Source organism: Poecilia reticulata, chromosome 23 (assembly GCF_904066995.2).
Source record: "Poecilia reticulata chromosome 23, P_reticulata-male-v2, whole genome shotgun sequence".
Lineage (NCBI taxonomy): Eukaryota > Metazoa > Chordata > Actinopteri > Cyprinodontiformes > Poeciliidae > Poecilia > Poecilia reticulata.
This window is the reverse complement of record NC_088852.1, coordinates 16559953-16580534: the sequence shown is the minus strand read 5'-3', so window position 1 is coordinate 16580534 and position 20582 is coordinate 16559953. Positions and strand designations below refer to the sequence as shown.

Here is a 20582-nt window from a genome sequence, read left to right as displayed (position 1 = left end):
TTGCTAGTATTGATCCAATACTGATACCAACTTGATATAAAGACATTATCAATATTTTGTATTGATTCTCACCCAATATTTACTGGCACCGAGCATGGATCACAGATATGAAGCCACTGGAAGACACAGAACTTGTAGATAAAGACGTAAAGAACAAATGCTACTGCAATTGGATATTGGAGGTTGTTAGCAATGGCAAACCCTTTAGGAGCTGCCTGGTGCTCATTTTATCACATTGTGATTTGAGATGCTGCTGTATGGAACTAGTGGGGAAAAAATGTGTAAATTTTGACTGTAAAATTTGAGGAATCAGGTTTATGTAAGAGGACTTTGGAAACTAGATCAGATTTGGTTTCAACTAAGAATGGGTTGCACCAAACTATACTGTGGATTTGTACATATCAGCACCAAAATGTCAAGTATGAATATACACACTTAAAGACCAAGGTTTATTTTGAACAGTTTTGGAAATGAGGCCAAATTAGCTCTAAGCTAATTGAGATTATCTTAAAACTAAATTAAGAAAAACAGCTAGTATATGTCTACAACCAGTTCACAGTAGATTGTTCCCATAAGAGCAGACCGGAAGCAAGTTACCCCAAAAATCAGTCACCTTGATAGGATATAGGTGAACAGTATTACCTGTAATATTTGTTAGCCAACAGTGAAAATGAGGATGACATGATCATCTGTGATAATAACTGCACTAATTGGTCCGTATGTGTGGTTGGATCCTCACTGGCTGGATTGAGTCAGAGAGGATCCCTACTACTCCCCACTTGTCCAACAATTGGGGAAAATGTCTACCTCCCAGACTAAAACTGGGAGCTGCTTCCATGGGAGAAGAACCATAACTGAAGGATGTGCCTCCCATTCTACTTTGTGAAATGTTAGCATGAGATCATTTCACAAAGTAAAACCTGCAGTCTGAGAATGAAGTTAAGAACATGTAGAACAACTGTGTCTCTGATGCAGACGGATTATTGAAGGTTTTAAATGTGACTTGCTAAGAGAAAATTTGGAACAAGCCACCAGAGCAGAACCTGAAAAAAAGATAAAACCACCAATTTCTGACAATGATTTCATTTAAATTTTTTGCAAGATATTCCAATTGAAGACATGAAGAAACCACCCCATGCTTTAAATGACAGTTTTAAAGATTGTAAAATGGTACACTTTGTGTTTGAATTCTGCTAGTTTTCTGCCTAAATCTGATCCTTCATTTAACAGGTAAAGCTGTTTATATTTGGAATTGAAAAATGTGACTGTAATGTCAATGTTTTTGTTATCTACAGTAAATATCTAATACCTTAACCTTGGAGTGCTATTATTTCGGTGGGACTACATTTGACTGGTTCTGTTAGGAATTATTTAGAATTTTTCTGTTGTTTCACAGCTCTCTTAATTTACAGTCATATAGAAAATCATCTATCAGTCATCAAGTAAAACTCCATTAATTTAACTGCCCGCTCAACCATTTGGTTGAGCACATTTTGGGTCTCTATATCTCAATATGAGGAGTGTCTAACTTAGCTTAACCTGATTGAGCCATCTCTGCCACTTGCTTGAAGGACGATATGCTAAAGAAATCCACTAGAGGGCACTGTTTCTTTAAATAGTAATAGTTCTTCTTCTCCTCTCCAACCACGAAGTCAGAACCCTGAAACTCTGTCACATATATCGACTGGTTGTGGTAAAACGTTGAAAGGTAGGAATCGTTTTCTGGCATATGATAGTATTATAGACATTAATAAACAGAATTATGTTACTTGATATCACCGAAAAAGCTAAATTAAAGGTCAAATAATTTTTTGAAAATATGCTCGACCAAACGGTTGAGATGTCACTTAATGGTAAATGTAGCTAATTAAGCTAACGTAGTTAACTTTTTTTTTTTTTGCTATAAAATCAAGTTATTTTCATCTATTGGTATAAATATGAAACAATAAGTGTTATTAAAGTCTTATACACAAAGAATAATTATAACATTATCTGACAAAATAATTTTTGCGACTTTCTGAGTTGATATTAGCAAATATGGTAACATTTTAGAATAAATGTGGGAAAATCAAAATTTTCACAACTAGTAACTAATTTTAACTTTTCAACCACCACTAGATGGATGCTAAATCCTTCTATGGCGCGAGGCCACGCACTCGTCTTGCCCTTGTGCCAGATGATCCCCGAGAATCTGATGGTGATCTGAGCGATGACCAAGTTGAAGATCCAGATTATGAGCCCACACAAGGAGATGATGCTGGAGACTCCTCATTCGAATCCCTGGATGAAGAGGAGGCTCCCTCAAAAAGCAGGTCTTTCACAAAGCCACCTCATAAAAAAAGAAGAAAAGGAAAGGAAAGCACCCTAAAAACTATTCGATTGGAGCAGCCAAATGACAACCCCAATCCAAATTACACCTCAGGCCCCCCAAAAAACAGTTGGCCACAGTTTGAACCAGTTCAATAAGCCAGCATCCAAAGTTGGCCGACCATCTTCCAGCTCTCCACCACCAGAGCAGACAGGCTACATCTCAAGACCATCACGACCAAAACCACAAACAGATGTGCGCTACGACAACATGGGACACTGGCCTCTTCACTGTGAAAAACGAGGGAGATGCAACCTGTGTCCAAAGGGAGTGTCCAGGTGGAAATGTGAGAAATGCAATGTCTTCCTGTGTTTGAATGCGAGCCAGGAATGCTTCAAGTTGTATCACCAGAGGTAAAGCGCATCTAATGCACAAAATGAAGGCTGTTTTGCAAACACATATGAAATGTTTTAATGTTTGATGTTTTTCTGTGTTTGCCATGTTTTTTCAAAGTTTTAATGAAAACAAGTAACACTAGTTCAATCAATCCTCCAGATACATGACAGTTGTGTCCCAAAATACATGCTGTTGCACAAAAACAGAAAAGGTGTGCTGAGATATAAAAGTAATAAATGTTTCTATTCTGCAGTATTTTCTTTTCTTTTTTGAATGTAAAAATGATTTTTTTTGCACTGTTACCTATAATCAGAAGTGGATTGAATGTGAGAATTTTGTGCTGTTGCACTTTAATAATCAGACAGTCAAGATGGGAAAATTAAAAATTCTATATTTCCTTGTTCAACGCAATGTTTTCTTTAGTTGAAATTAAAACCAATGTTTTGTCATTGTGACAGAAATAAACTATCCAATGCCCCAGACATTTTTTATTGCTTATTTCTTTATAAATTAACATTTTATTTTAATTTATCTATTGTACTTGGTATTTTTATTATGTCATGTACTTAAACCATTAGGTGACATCTCAACCGTTTGGTAGAGATGAACTTTAACCATAAAGGACATCTCAACCGTTTGGTAGAGATCAATATTTCCAAAACCACAGGGTCTGTTGAAAAAAAAAAATTGATTGTGTTTATAGATCACCCTGGGGTAAAAGAAATGCTAAGAAAAAAATTTTCACAGGTTTTTTTCTAGGTGCGGTAGTTAAAGGGTTAAATGTTTTAATGAGAGTTTTTTTTTGTTGTTGTCAGGATTCCTAAAAGACTGAAGCGTGCCCATGATCCAGAACCAGAACCCAGCTGTGTGTCCTTTAAGAGCGACAGGTCAAAGGAGATTGGTATTGAGTTTAAATCTTCTGGACCGTCATCATCAGAGAGGTGAGCTGGATCTACCTGCTGTAACAGTGATAACTGAATCAGTCTGAAATGTTTTTTTTCCCACATGTTTTTAACAGGAGCTCAGCTCCTTCCGCCACATTTCTATTCTCTTATGTGAAATATGGGCTCCAGTTCTTTGGGAGCACATATAACTAGTTTAGTTAGGAATTATTTAGAATATATTTTTAACTGTCTCTTTCTGTTGTTTCACAGCTCTTAGGTTTATAGTTGTATAGAAAATATTTGTAATGCAAAACTCCCCTCTATTCAAATGTCTTTTAATGATAACTTTTTTTTTTTGTCAGGATTCCTGAAAGACGGAAGCGTGCCCATGATCCAGAACCAGAACCCAGCTGTATGTCCTTTAAGAGCGACAGGTCAAAGGAGATTGGTATTGAGTTTAAGTCTTCTGGACCTTCATCATCAGAGAGGTGAGCTGGATCCACCTGCTGTAACTGTGATGAATGAATCAGGAACTGACATTGCAGGAACTAAGAGCAGAAGGGAAAAGGGAGATCCTAAGATCACAAAACACGTTTTTTTAGTTATCCTTAATTTATTTAATTATTGTTCTGCCATATGCTTTTATTTTATTTTATTTTTTTCTGCCTCTGTCTAATTTCTACCCAAAATAGACTGTGACCCTAGATTAATCAACACCAGGAATATTAGTGAAAAGTAAAATAGTAATGCAAATCAAAAAATAACTGCCAAGATTATAAGAAAGAAAAAAACTCTAACCTACGTATGAAATTGAAATTGTTTTCTGACATAATTTGGTTATGTTTTGTTTTGTCTTTTGCCCATGTTAATGTGCATCTTCTTTTTTAATTAGTTATTTGATATTTTCTATATCAATGCCAGTGTTTGTTAGTCTGTAAAGCTTGTTTCACATGCACTAATTGGTGAATTAATTAAAAAGTAAAAAAAAAGAAATCTTTTGGACCATAGAGTGGCGAGCTGGATCTACCTGGTGTTACTCAGTTAACCGAGTCAGTCTGAAATGTTTTTATTTCAACATGTGCTTGAAATAACACGTGTTAAAATAACATGATATTTCAACACATTTAGAAAAGGCTCAGTTCTTTTTCCTAAATATGCCCATGTGAAATAGTGTATTGTGAATGTTCTCCAGAACAGTGAAAGAAGAAAGAATAATTGTTGGAGGCATCCTGGATGCTGCTACATCATGTTTAGCTGCTCAGATCTGTTCGTTTTTGAGCCTCTAGTTGAAGTGAAATGTTTAGATTGGGTTGTTGTTCACTCTGATTGGCTCTTTGCTACATGTTAATAAACTGAATGGATTGTTAAGTAAATTAATATTTCTTTTGTAAACGAAATGCAGTTGCCTCCCAGTAAACACTCAGTAACTCAGTGTTTCAGCTGTTTTGCAGTTTTCTGGATGTTTGTTCCAGATTTGTGGTGCATAGAAGCTGAATGCTGCTTCTCCATGTTTGGTTCTGGTTCTACATACAGAGCAGAACCAGAAGACCTGAGAGGGTTGGAAGGTTGATACAACAACAGCAGACCTTTAATGTATTGTGGTTCTAAACTGTTCACTGATTTATAAACTAACAGAATTTTAAATTATATTCTCTAAGCTACATGGAGCCAGTGGAAGGGCTGTAGAACTGGGTGACGTTCCTGGTTTTAGTCAGAACACCAACAGCAGGATTAGCTGCAGCTGGAGGATTGATTATTCTTTTTTTTTTTAGGTAGACTTGCAAAGACACTGTTGCAGTTATTAAATGCATGGATGACTTTCTCCATACCTTGCTGGAACACATAGGTGCCGGAACAGGAGGTGCCAGCTCTTGGCCCCCCCACTTTACGGCCCTGCCCTGCCCTTCAGCTGGTCCAATCAGACATTTAAACAGACTGCATGCAACTCTGACAATCTGTGACTGACATCTCTCTGTGTATATACAGACAGAGGCACACACAAAACCTACAGCATTGAAATCTGAATTCAATACTTAAAGCTCCAGATCGCATAACAGTTCAAAATTATTTTTGAACTGTTAAGTATGTCAGTCTTATGCACACCCCTTCACATAAAGTGTTACTGAATTCGGTATATGTGTCACATCTGGCCCAAATGCTGTAGTTAGAGAACTGCGATGATATCTTCTTTCCAACTAGCTGTTGGGATGGAAAAAAATAGATAAATCGTTCCCTTGTCGACCCACACTTTTCCCAGAGCAGATCATTTTTGCTCAGGTCGAAAAATAATTGTGCGAATAGTTTTTTTTTGTTGTTGTTTATTTTTGCTCGTCCAAAAGCCAGCCAACAGAGACCTGAAAACTATCAGTGGCCATCAATACTTATGGCCACTGAAGGTTTTCAGGTCTTTGTTGGCTGTTGGAATTCATTTTTGTTTGGTAAATAAATAACAAGCACATTAAAGTTTAATCGCGGTGTTTTTCATTTTGTTTTTAATGCAAAAATATTGTCAGCAGTTCAGCTGATTCTCTGTCCCACTCAGACATATTTTCCTGCACAATTTGAGAAACAAGCAGCAAATATAATCTGAGCCTTTTGGCTTTAGACCCAGAGCATCCAGATGTAGATGCGCTGCGCAGTAATGTCATGATGCGCTCCAACTATTAGATTGTTCTGCTGCTCAAAATTGGGATTGCTTTAGGACATTTGACATCTATTTTATTATATATTTTTTTCACTTAAGCATATGATGTAATGGTGACAAAACTTTCATACAAACATGGAGTTTTAATACCGTTGATTACTGTATTAATGAGGTCAGTTGCAGGCATTTATCCATCTTTTACATTTTTCCAGACTCCAGTTTCGAAAATGGCATAAATAAAGCGTGCCTTGTGCATGTTCCCCACTGACAACTTTTAACAATTTTTTCTTTTTCCACCAAATCTCGATTGCAGTGCATTTAGTAGCAAACAATCAGCAAATCAATAGCCAGAACGCAGTGCATGGTAGACCTGACAACTTTGTTCTCCAGGTAAGGGATGTTTACTTCAGGACAAATGGCGATAAACCCACTGAGTTGATTGACAAGTGCTATCATGTCAATTGAACAAGTGTGCACTCCTGACATTCAAAGTGCGTAACAGGGATGACAAAACACTCCATGGCCTCCCAACCTCACAAATGAATTCGGCGTTGCTGCTGGAACATCAGTCCTTCAATCCTGGAAATGTTCTTTAGACCACCAACTTTGTAACTCTGTCTTCGTAGGGTCTATCACCACACCCAGATTTCAGACTTGATCTCTAGTTTCTAGCTGCAATAACTGAAGTTGCATGCTGACTGTTCCTCTTTAGATTCAAAGATAATAACTTCAGTTTTGTTTCTTTTCAACTGGAGAAAGTTTTGGCACATCCACACATTTATCTATTCAGTGCTTGGATGAGTTCTGAGTCATCTGGTGACATCGTGATGTAGACTGTTAGACATTTTTTGTATCATCATTTTATTATTACTTTAGTTCATATTCAGTCTAATGTTAATCAGTAATGACGTGCTGTGTGAAAACTTTTTGATTGCTGTGTCGAATATCTCTGTTCCAGAAAACTGATTGTTCCCTCCAGAATTCGCTCTCTAGGGAAAGAGCTTGATGACCTGTGTGTTAGATAGAGCTTGCCATCCGTTTTATTGTTTATCCTATCTCACTTTTGTTTTCCGAAATAAAAGGTCTGCTCTAGCAGAGAGAGGGCAGAACGCTCTGTGAATGGCTCGAAGGAGCAGTTTGCTGAGTCTTCTCCTTTTGCAAAAGTTTGGCCATAAAATTCATATATGTTGTCTGTGGTTCTTTTGTGTAGGTTCATGAAAAATATCTATCATAGACCTATGTATCATCCGCGTCGTCATGGTAGCTAATTTTATTCCCTGTTATAATCTGAGCTAGTTGGAGCCAATGTTCCCTCTAAGCTCGCACAGTCTCAGCGCACAAGAAAATCTATGCAGCGCATAAAATAAAATCCACCATAAAGGTATTAATTAATATCTAATATTAGACCGAATCTAATATATTAAATTAGACCAATAATGTCTTATTCCGTACCATTTTTCAATGTAACGCAGTGACTGACAGATGTTCAGCCAATGATACGATACGGTTTAATTATGTTATGCAGCCAATCATAGCGTTGATAGCTCTATGTGTCCTGCCCATACGCACCGTGCAGGTTAGCTTGCTAACAACAGTGTGGCGGAGTTAAGAAACGCAACCCCTTATGGCGAAACGAACGGGCAGCGACACATCCGCTCACCAAGACAAAGTAAAAAAGAAATGCGGTTCTTTTAGGATGGAATGGCTGTCTGAGTATGTGCCATTCCATCCAAAGCAGGACTCTTATACTCACATAACGTACTACACATCTCATGAACGCCAACAAGATTTTTGTCTTTCATTTTAAGTGGGCCAAATCGCTTATATTAAAAGTAAACTAATTAAACAAAAATTGCTGCTGTGATTTGATTCTTTTAATAAGCCATGTAACTTGCTATGATTTTGAACGGGTGTGATGTGTGTGGTTACAGCGTGCACATCTGATGTTGCTCACAGTGGTCCTCAGTGAGCAACACTGAGGACCACTTTTGTGTATGCCCAGACACATGAAAAATTAGAGGGAACGTTGGTTGGAGCATGTAGATATTAAATAAGGGAATCCTAGGATTGAGCTTAGGGGTACCCCACATGTGACTTCTGTCCACTGCCATGATAAGTTACCTATTGAAACAAAGAAATCCCTGTTCTTTATGTAAGACTTAAACCAGTTGAGCACTTGACCGGAGAGTCCGACCCAACTCTGATATGGTTTCAGTAGTATGTCATGATGAACGGTGTTAAATGCTGCGGTCAGATTCAGCAGAACCAGCACTGTGGTTCTTCCACAGTGTGCATTCATGTGGATGTAATTGAACACTTTGACTAGGTCAGTCTTCATACTATGGTGAGCACGGAAAGCAGGCAGAAAAACATCAAAGTGGTTGGTCATTGTTGCGAAGCTATTAAACTGTTGAAATGACTTCAATAATTTTGCTGATGAATGGAAGGTTGGATATTGGCCTGTAACTGCAGTGTTGCATCTCCAAAACCCACTGGAAAATGCATGGTAAAACCAGTCTGCTTTATCAAGACTTGGTTCCTGTGTTCATTGTAATATGAGTTCAGCAGGAAAAGAAAGTTTTACCATGTGATTGGTGAGATATACTGGAGCTCAGCCAAACTAATGTGTGATGGGTGTCCTCTGCTTCAATCCTCAAATCGTGAGGATTGAAGCAGAGGACCCAGATTCAGTGCAATAATGATAATGGTTTTAATGATGAAATGCAAAACACAAAAATTCAGGCAGCGCAGGTGAGCAGAAGGCTAGGAGCTCAGAACAGGTAGCATCTGAATTAACTCAAAAAACAGGCACCCAGGAGACACGCTGACACGACAAACGACAGTATAGACAAGGACCTGATCAGGAGCAGGGGACACAGCTGGGATTAAATACATAATGAGTAATCAGGGAACATGAGACAGAGCTGGAAGCAATCAATGGGTAGACAGGACAACACAGAGACTCAACTGAACACAGAAACCTAAATTAATACACAGAAAAAAAAACCTTACAATGGGGGTGTTATTTGTGGTCATCCTTTTATTTAATCTTATTTTATTTAACTTATATGTATTGTGTTCATGTGATGCTCAGCTTTTCAAGTTTTGAAGACTCTTATTGTGAAGCTCTTGGTGATTTCATCTGTGGAAACTGTTAGATGAATATTTCCCGACTTCCTGGTTGTTCCTGGTTCCTCCACAGAGTGGACCAGCAGAGCTCAGAGGTTCCTAGTGGTCAGTCTGCCCAGCAGCACCAAACACAACTGGACTCCATATTTATGGTTTGTACAAAAATTACTTTTTCATGGATTCTTTTCAGTCATTTCCATGCTGCATTTTGTAGACCAGAGGACTGTCAGTCAACATGGTTCTGATGTTTTTTTCCATGATAACAGTCTGATGTTTCCATCATCTATTATTCTGTTCCAGCTGCTGGAGGAAAACATTGTCACTTTTGTGAAGAATGAGCTGAAGAAGATCCAGAAAGTTCTGAGCCCAGATGACCCAGAATGCTCAGAGAGTCAGAGAGAAGATGATGAGTTGGAAGGTGAGGATGAAGAGCAGAGGAGGAGCAGCAGAGAGGCAGTGATGAAGATCACACTGAACTTCCTGAGGAAAATGAAGCAGGAGGAGCTGGCTGACTGTCTACAGAGCAGTAAGAGGATTTCTACAAAGATTTGACCTGATGGATAAATGACACATTTATTGATGTTTGAAGAGATAGAATCACATTTATTCGAATAATCTTCCAAAGATTATTTTGTTTCCTTCCTGATTTTATGTTTTCTGTTAATTTAGAACATCTTGCTGCAATTTGTCAACATCAACTTAAATCTGGTCTGAAGAAGAAGTTCCAGTCTGTGTTTGAGGGGATTGCTAAAGCAGGAAGTCCAACCCTTCTGAACCAGATCTACACAGAGCTCTACATCACAGAGGGAGGGACTGGAGAGGTCAATAATGAACATGAGGTCAGACAGATTGAAACAGCATCCAGGAAACCACACAGACCAGAAACAATAATCAGACAAGAGGACATCTTTAAAGTCCAAGCTCGAAGAGATCAACCAATCAGAACAGTGATGACAAAGGGAGTGGCTGGCATTGGGAAAACAGTCTTAACACAGAAGTTCACTCTGGACTGGGCTGAAGACAAAACCCATCAGAACATCCACTTCATATTTCCATTCACCTTCAGAGAGCTGAATGTGCTGAAAGAGAAGAAGTTCAGTTTGGTGGAACTTGTTCATCACTTCTTTACTGAAACCAAAGAAATCTGCAGCTTTGAACACTTCCAGGTCCTGTTCATCTTTGATGGCTTGGATGAGAGTAGACTTCCACTGGACTTCCACAACAAGGAGATCCTGACTGATGCTACAGAGTCCAGCTCAGTGGATGTTCTGCTGACAAACCTCATCAGGGGGAAACTGCTTCCCTCTGCTCTCCTCTGGATAACCACACGACCTGCAGCAGCCAATCAGATCCCTGCTGAGTGTGTTGGCTTGGTGACAGAGGTCAGAGGGTTCACTGACCCACAGAAGGAGGAGTACTTTAGGAAGAGATTCAGAGATAAGGAGCAGGCCAGCAGGATCATCTCCCACATGAAGACATCACGAAGCCTCCACATCATGTGCCACATCCCAGTCTTCTGCTGGATCACTGCTACAGTTCTGGAGGATGTGTTGGAGACCAGAGAGGGAGGAGAGCTGCCCAGAACTCTGACTGAGATGTACATCCACTTCCTGGTGGTTCAGACCAAAGTGAAGAAGGTCAAATATGATGGTGGAGCTAAAACAGATCCACACTGGAGTCCAGAGAGCAGGAAGATGATTGAGTCTCTGGGAAAACTGGCTTTTGATCAGCTGCAGAAAGGAAACCTGATCTTCTATGAATCAGACCTGACAGAGTGTGGCATCGATATCAGAGCAGCCTCAGTGTACTCAGGAGTGTTCACACAGATTTTCAGAGAGGAGAGAGGGTTGTACCAGGACAAGGTGTTCTGCTTTGTCCATCTGAGTGTTCAGGAGTTTCTGGCTGCTCTTCATGTTCATCTGACCTTCATCAACTCTAGTGTCAAGAAACAAAGAATAAGGATCGAAGAAAAAAAAAACAAAAACAGTTCTTCATTACCTAATATACCTAAACTAAAGTCTCCTCATCAGAACGCTGTTGAGCAGGTCTTACAGTGGTCAAACCAACACCTGGGGGTCATCCCAATGAAAGAAATACTAACAACATCTCACATGCCTTCATTTAAAAAGATCCATCCCTCCATCCATCCATATTCTTACACTCTTGACCCTAGTGGGTTTGGGAGGGGTGCTGGTGCCTATCGTCAGCGAGACAGCTTGGGCGAGAGACGGCATACATCCCGGATGGGTCACATGTCCATCGCAACATCTAACATGCCTTCAATTGAAGAAACACTAATAATACTTGACCAGCCTTCATTTCGGGGGGAGCTAAAAATACCACATCTCCATCAGATAGCTGTTGACCAGGCCTTACAGAGTCTAAATGGACATCTGGACTTGTTCCTCCGTTTCCTCCTAGGACTTTCACTGCAGACCAATCAGAGACTTCTACAAGGTCTGGTGACACAGGCAGAAAGTAGCTCACAGACCAATCAGGAAACAGTTCAGTACATCAAGAAGAAGATCAGTCATAATGTGTCTGCAGAGAAAAGCATCAACCTGTTCCACTGTCTGAATGAACTGAATGATCGTTCTCTAGAGGAGGATATCCAACAATCTCTGAGTTCAGGAAGTCTCTCCACAGATGAATTGTCTCCTGCTCAGTGGTCAGCTCTGGCTTTCATCTTACTGTCATCAGGAGAAGATCTGGATTTGTTTGACCTGAAGAAATACTCTGCTTCAGAGTATGCTCTTCTGAGGCTGCTGCCAGTGGTTAAAGCCTCCAACAAAGCTCTGTAAGGACACAGATTGTTATTACTTTTATTTTTAATCATGATAAATCTGCTAATGATTAGATGCACATCAATATTATCAGTATTTATAATGAAAAGGTTCATAACAAAAAAATAACATGGGGAAAAAAACCCTCCATCAATCTTTCCAAAGAGAATTTTGGGGACTGAAAAGAAAATCATTTTTGATTAATTATTTAATTCCAGATATTTCTCACTGTCTCCTCAGACTGATTGGCTGTAAACTCTCAAAGAGAAGCTGTGAAGCTCTGACCTCAGCCCTCAGCTCCCCATCCTGCAGTCTCAGAGAACTGGACCTGAGTAACAATGACCTTTGGGATTTAGGAGTGGAGCTTCTTTATGCTGGACTGAAGAGTCCAAACTGCAAACTGATGACTCTAAGGTACAATGTTATCAATTCTGTTGAAACCAGATGTAAATGTTATTTCAACAATAAGTTAATCAACTTTTGTCTTTTGACCTTCATACTCTTTAAATGCAATCCACTGCATTCTTGTTTTTCTTAGCTTAATTTGATGGGTGGATGGATGATTCTTTAATTCCAGATATTTCTCACTGTCTCCTCAGACTGAGTGACTGTAAACTCTCAAAGAGAAGTTGTGAAGCTCTGTTCTCACTTCTAAGCTCCCCATCCTGCAGTCTCACAGAACTGGACCTGAGTAACAATGACCTTCAGGATTCAGGAGTGGAGTTTCTTTATGCTGGACTGGAGAGTCCAAACTGCAACCTGACAACTCTCAGGTACAATGTTCTCAATTCTGTTGAAACCAGATTTCTCTCCGTTACCTTCCATCAATGAGGAGGTACACTGTAAATGCAAAATTATATTTAAATAAAAATAGTAGGTTGACTTAAATCAGTTTTCATCAAATTGCTATCAACACTCACTCTTGGTAAGTTACTTGGAATTTATGGTTGAAAGGTCTCTCATTACTTTTTTTTAAATTTATGCATTTAAAAAAACATGAGCAGCATAAATAACACAAAAATATACAGATATCTGCCTTTAAAACCTTCACCAGGGTTTAATTTAGAAATCCAACTCTAAATTGTTGGATATTTTCTGTGTTGGAGAGTACTTTGTGTTACTACTGCATGCATCCAAGTACAAATTCTTTACTTGAGTTTTTTCTTATCTTTTCTGGAGTCAGTATTTTATCTCATCTGACTCATGAAGAGACTAATCCCTGCATTTCTATGAACAGGAGCACAATCACATAGCAGAACATCAGAACAAGTCTCCATGTATTATTTTTACTTTAAGCTAGGCTACAGTCAACTAGATTAAAGTTTTGTTTTGTTTTCTTTTGTTGAGCCAGTAATGAAATTAATTCTTTTTTTTCTACATGCAACAGTCCAAAGCTGGAACCTTTGTTTTGTGCTTCTGGTGTTCCTGTAACTATGATGCACGAGCAGAGAGTGAATTAATTGTTTATTTTATCAGACTGAATATTTTTGTGTATAAATGATGTATTTCAAATATTTAGTGTAATTATAAATTGTATGAAGTGGGATCGAGTGGTGCTGCTGGGGCTCAGGATAAAGCACAACCCATATGAAGGCCTTAGTCCTCAACGTGGCTGTCACAGGTTCGATTCCCGGCCTGATGACCTTTGCCACATGTCTTCCTCCTCTCTCATCTCCCACTTTCCTGTCTGACCAACCTGAAAGACCACTAGAGTCAATAAAACCTTTAAAACAAGAAGCAAGAGAACAAAGACAAGGACTCAATCAAGAAAATGTTGTTTAAGTTACATAAACATAATGTTTTTGTTAATTTTACTACTTGATTTAGTACTGTTAAAATAAATGGGGTTTAGTTATGCACTAATCTTAAGATTACTTTGCTTAATTTTTTCATACAATGAGTTTGCATAACTTTTTTAAGTGAGATGAACTAATTAGATCTTAATGTAAATTTCAATAATGGATCGATCAACTTTTGTTTTCTGACATTTTGTCCCTTTGAAAGCAAACCGCTGCTCTCTTGTTTTTCTCAACTTCATTTCATCCATGATGGATGGATAGATGATTGTTTAATTCCAGATATTTCTCCTTGTCTCCTCAGAGTGAGTTACTCTAAACTCTCTAAAACAAGCTGTGTGGCCCTGACTTCAGTCCTGAGGTCCCCGTCCTGCTGTCTCAGAGATTTGGACCTGAGTCACAATGACCTTCAGGATTCAGGAGCAAATATTCTATTTGTTGGACTGAAGCATCCAAACTGCAAACTGACGACTCTCGGGTACAATGTTCTCAGTTCTGTTGAAACCAGATTTCTCTCCAATACCTTCTATCAATGATGATGTAAATGTTATTTCAATAATAGATCGATCAGCTTTTGTTTGTGGACATTTTCTTCTTTTGAATGCAAACCACTTCTTTCTTGTTTTTCTCAACTTCATTTCATCCATGATGAATGGATGTCAACTTGCAGATGTTTCTCCTTGTCTCCTCAGACTGAGTGACTGTAAACTCTCAGAGAGAAGTTGTGGAGCTCTGTTCTCACTTCTAAGCTTCCAGTCCTGCAGTCTGACAGAATTGGACCTGAGTAAAAATGACCTTCAGTATTCAGGAGTGGAGCTTCTTTATGCTGGACTGAAGCATCCAAACTGCAACCTGACAACTCTCAGGTACAATGTCATCAATTCTGTTGAAACCAGATTTCTCTCCATTACCTTCCATCGATGAGGATGTAAATGTTATTTCAACAATAGATTGATCAACTTTTGTCTTTTGACCTTTTATACTCTTTGAACACAAACCACTGCATTCTTGATTTTCTTAGCTTTATTTGATGGATTGATTGTTCCAGATATTTCTCCATGTCTCCTCAGATTGAATGACTGTAACCTCACAGAGAGAAGCTGTGTAGCTCTGACCTCAGTCCTCAGCTCCCAGACCTGCAGTCTGACAGAACTGGACCTGAGTAATAATGACATTCAGGATTCAGAAGTGGAGCTTCTTTATGCTGGACTGAAGAGTCCAAACTGCAAACTGGCAACTCTCAGGTACAATGTTCTCAATGCTGTTGAAACCAGATTTCTCTCCATTATTTTCCATCATTGAGGATGTAAATGTTATTTCAATAATTTATCAATGGCCTATATGCCATGAGTAGTGGTGATGTATTTCTGTTTAAATTTTCGCCACATAGATTGTTTCCGGGTCCTGCTTGCTTCTATTGTTTTTAGCCATAGTAAGAGCTGTACCATGAACAGGACACAAAAGTTAAAATATCTTTGAGCCACTGGTACAACAACTGAGTTTTGTTGTGTCCAGTAATTAGCTCGTACAATCCAGTGATTAGTTTTTTCATTTTCCTGCTGATATCAAGGCGACAACGGACTGTAGCCAACACTTAGCCACTAAAGCTAACACGTGGTTTGTAGCTGCCTGGTATGTCAGAGCTTGAGGATATTGAATTTCAGCGTCAGAAATGGGAAGATGAAGGTTAAAAGCTGTATGTGCTTCGGTTACTGGAATAATTTGTTGGAGGAAAATAATACAGGAGGAAATCCACTGCTACGGGAACAGCAGCCTGTTCTACAAAACGGAACTTGCATAACGTGCCACTTATCTGGGCAAACGGAGTGTAATAAAACACACCATGCAGTTAAAAAAGTAAAACAGCACTTTTTAAGATTTTTCAAAAGGTAAAATCTGACCTATTCTACTTTTTGAAAAGGTAAAATAGGTAAGATTAAATGAACACAGTTTAAGTTTGATTAACCATTTGTATTTCCCAGGATTGTTGAATCCTCTGTTCTCCTCGGTTATTTTTCTCTTTTTCCTTTTGCCATTCATGGCCCATCACACACCCGTTGGTTTGTTTACAACACCTGCCTGGCACCCCGCCAAATTGAGAGAAATGTGTGTCGCAGGCTATGACGCAAATCTTTGTTGACAGAAGTGTTGAAATTTAAGCCGTGTTCAAATTCAGGGTCTGCATGCTTCGAAGGACCCGGTCTATGTAAGATGGGTCCTTCGAAGACCGTGAATAAACGAAGACCGTAAAAGAGAGAAGTTGTGAATTTAGACAGATCTAACCTTCACCAACTGTCCCTCGCCCCACCTCAGCGTAACTCATGATGCCTAGCAACGTGACAGCATGAAGCAGAGAGAGGCGAAGAGAAAAACAAACAATACTTAGCCTGGTGGGGGGGGGGCAGGAAAGCCAGGTGGACAGACCCTGAAGATGTCAGGATGTTTGTGACAGTCTGAGTCTGTTCCAGGCTCACCAGGAGCTGAAGTCTCTGACAGGCATGTAGAGCTGAACAGGAGACGATGCAAACAAAGACTTTGGACTGTTTTATCTGCTGGAGGCCTTGTTCAAGATGCTCCTTGGACACTTTCAGACCCTTTGCTCCAGGAGGCTGCATCTGGTTCTTGGTCTCATTGTAAATGTAGTCGGCGCCACCTGGTGGCTTCTAGAAATGTTTCCTTAGTTTTCAGATGTCCTTTTAGGCTTCAGTGAGTTTCTTCATGTTGTTACTGAGGGATTTCCTTCCTCCTCTCTGTTGGAGATTTTCCTGTGTTTGGAGAAATGAGTTGTGCTGCAGCAGCACCAATTGTCCTTCCTACATCCACCACATTTTGAAATGTTTTCATCTTCTTCATCATCACAGCCCATCTGTCAGCTCTTGACTCTTCTGTCTTTTTCTGGAAGTTTACAACACGTGAATGAGTCCATATGTTGGACATTTCCTGTCTCAGTGGAGGAAAGACAGAGAGACATAATGTCCATGTTTGCTACTGAAAGACACTGATGATCTTCCTTCCCTCCTTCTTTCAGGATGGATCCTGCTGGAGTCCAAAGGTTGACACCAGGTCTTAGGAAGTGTGTTTTTCATCTGACATGACATCACATGTCAATCAGCCTAGTGTACTTTTCAGTGTCTGACCAATTGCTGGTCTAGTTTCCTCCAAAATCAAAAACCCCTTTCCTGGAGGAACTGAACCTCCGACAAAGTGTTGGGGTTTATTATTACACATGTGCTGCGGTCATAGGAACATGCTCTGGACTCTCTTTTCCCAGATCACTTAGAGGGAGGAATAATGTTCATTCCACTTCCAAAACACAAACGGAGTCTGGAAAAAATGTAAAAGATGGTTAAATTCCTGCAGCTGACTCAACAACTGAATACAACAGTGTTCGATGGAATAACTGCAACATGTTTGAATGAAGGTTTTTGTCATTATTACTCTGCTTAGCAATTCAATAAAAGATTAATGTGTAAAGCTGGGCCAAAACAATAACTGTGTGCTGTGGCTGCAAATTGGAACAGGCATGTGGCTCAAATATTTGTACACAGCCTGACATGGAAGTGGATGTGATTAATACATTAAGTAGTTGCTCACAGGCTTTTTGCAAGTATGAACTGCGCCCAACACAACTATCGTCAAATATTTGAATATTTGGAAGATTAGAATATCTAATACTACTAATAATAAAATAGAGGCCAACCATCCTTCAGCAATGCCAATTCTAAGCACCAGGACAACCTGCTGTTCTGACACAGTGCAGCTACGTCTGGAAGCTCTGGGTCTAAAGCCAGAAAAGGTGCTGCAGATTGTATTTGCTGCATGTTCTATAAATTGTGTTGGCAAAAGATGTGAGTGGACAGATTAGTACAGCTGGACAATATTCATGCAATAAAGAGAAAATAAAAGCACCATAATTAAACTTTAACATTGTAGTATGTTATGTAACAAACAAAAATGAATTTCAACAGCCACCAAAGAGTTGATGGCCATCATGTAGCTGAAGAGATTTTGAAGGTAAAACATATAAAAATAATTTATTCCCCCTTCAAAATTCCTTTACATGCTCGTATGAAACACATTCATTTTTTCAAAAGCAGTTTAGCAGTTTAGCACTCCATCCATCCATTTTCTAACACCCTTGTCCCTTAATGGGGTCGGGAGAGCTGCTGGTGCCCATCTCCAATTAACGTTCGGGGCGAGAGGTGGGTTCACCCTGGACAGGTTGCCAGTCTGTCGCAGGGCAACACAGAGACACACAGGACACACAACCATACACACACACACACACACACACACTCACTCACTCACACCTCGGGACAATTTAGAGAGACCAATTAACCTGACAGTCATGTTTTTGGACTGAGGGAGGAAACCGGAGTACCTGGAGAAAACCCACACATGCACAGGGAGAACATGCAAACTCCATGCAGAAAGACCCCAGGCCGGGAATCGAACCCAGAACCTTCTTGCTGCAAGGCAACAGCTCTACCAACTGTGCCACTGTGCAGCCCAATGTATGACTCATTCAAAACATTTTGCCTGTCTTCTATGCCTTGATGTTAGCTGATGAGGCAAAAATGTCACCAAATGTCTAAGGTAACAGTGAGCTTCCTCCTTCTCTCCGTGTTTATTTGTCGAAGGTTCACTCCACTTCCACATGGGGGCAGAGTGGTCTTACCTTGGCCTCATCTCAGTTGATTCATGACAACATAGCAGCTCACATTCAACAATCTTAAAACTGTCACATCGTTCATTCAGCAGTCATCATCAGCGTCAATAAATGATCAATAACTGCAGCTGGATTGTGTTTGTTCTCTCCATCAGATTCCTGTCAACTCGCCATCGACACAAACACAGTGGGAAGAAACCTCAAAGTGTCTGAAGACGAGAGGAAGGCGACATGTGTGTTACAGTGAGTTACAGAAGCATCAGCAGAGGCTGGAGAGACTTTGCGTATGATCTGAATCAGTGCTGGAGTCTGAGATGCTCCGATCGTCATGGTTTCTCTGTCTTGCACAATAACATACAATGTGTCATCTCCTCCTCAGTCTCTAACAGAGTAGCAGTGTATGTGGACTATCCTGCTGGCATTTTGTCCTTCCACAGAGTCTCCTCTGACTCACTGATCCTCCTCCACACCTTCAAATTCAAATTCACTGAACCTCTCTATCCTGGATTTTCACTCCACCTCCCTGGTTCCTCAGTGTTTCTGTGTTGAGTCTAAAGAGTCTCCTCCTGTCAGAGAAACTCTCTGTTGAACAGATGCACTGCACTGACGGCCACTTTATTAGGTATACCTTGATAGTACCAGGTTGGACCTGAGTGAAGTTGGCCCCTCCACCTGCTTCAAATCAGACAAAATTGCTATCAATCAACTCAATTCTGTTTGTTCAGCATTTTTTTTGTTTGTGCTGCTTTGGGTTTGAAGATATTAATGGAAGTTTAAAGGTCATTTTGATTAAGTATAAGTGGGGGTGCTGGTTGAGCTTTTGACGTTTAAACTTTCATTAATATCTTCAAACCCAAAGCAGCACAAAAAAAACTTTTGATGCACAAACATTGTTGAGTTGATTAACAGCAATTTTATCTGATTTGAAGAAGGTGAGGGGGCAAAACTTCACTCAGGTCCGGGTTGGACCTTCTTTTGCCTTTAGAACTGCCTTAATCCTTGAAGGCTTAGATTCAACAAGGAACTGGAAACATTCCCCAGAGAGTCTGGTCCATATTGACGTGATGGCATCACTCAGTTGCTGCAGATTTGTCGGCTGCACATCCATGATGTGAATCTCCCGTTCCACCACATTCTAAACTTCACAAGCTAAAACCAAATCCCGTGCCGACTGTTTTTATCCACAAAGCACCTAAACCCCACTGCTGCTGGTTAGTGAGGGGGAAAATGCTGGGATAATTATCAGAGACGAGCATCGCTGGAAGTTTATTTTAGATGATAATAGAACTGTTTCTACTGCTGCCAGTACTGAATGTGAAACACCGGACCGGACCCTAAACAGCTGTTATCAGACCTTACACAGATCTATAGAAGTACTGAATAGTTTCATTTATAAAGCTGAAGGCAGCAGCAGCAAAACACCAGCAGCTCCTACAGCCAAATCTGTCCTCTTCCTCCGTTTGCTCCTCCTCATCTTCACCACCTCTTGTGATTTCTACGTTCCCGTCGATTTCAACACACTCAAGTTCAATTTAAAAAGGCTAAAAAAGCATTATTCATTTCTGTTTTGGCTTGGCGGAGCTTTTGCAATTGGACAAAGTAGCATCATTTACCCAGAATGCATTGTAGCGTAAACAACATGGCAACGTTTGTGTAACAGTATTTTATTAAAATGTGTAAAAACTATAACAGTCTACAGAATTATTACTGTATTGTTTTTACATCTAAAATAAATATTTCTCAAATAAAGTCTATTGTTATAACTGATGATGGATCCCTTTAACTACCAGATCTGAATGGTGCATTTAGAGCAGAACACTTAAAGTTTGATCTTTTAATATTTTTTGTTTTTGTTTATAACATTGGTGGCTTGTATTCCTGTAACGTCACAGTGGTGGATTATATCGGTCAGGTCCCTCCGAAGGTACCAGGCAGGCCAGCCACTAGTTTCTAGTTAAATATAGTTTCATCAC

The 20582-nt window shown here is 39.7% G+C and overlaps 1 pseudogene across 1 annotated transcript; it reads left to right on the top strand.

Moving 5' to 3' along the window:
- The first annotated feature begins 944 nt into the window (after positions 1–944).
- On the top strand, positions 945–20376 carry LOC103459670 (uncharacterized; annotated as a pseudogene). The gene is made up of 13 exons (XR_014086045.1): positions 945–2721; positions 3520–3645; positions 3951–4076; positions 9435–9513; positions 9662–9887; positions 10031–12158; positions 12385–12558; positions 12744–12917; positions 14245–14418; positions 14633–14806; positions 15011–15184; positions 16969–17015; positions 18765–20376. The product of XR_014086045.1 is annotated as an uncharacterized LOC103459670 (transcript).
- Positions 20377–20582: the final 206 nt, after the last annotated feature.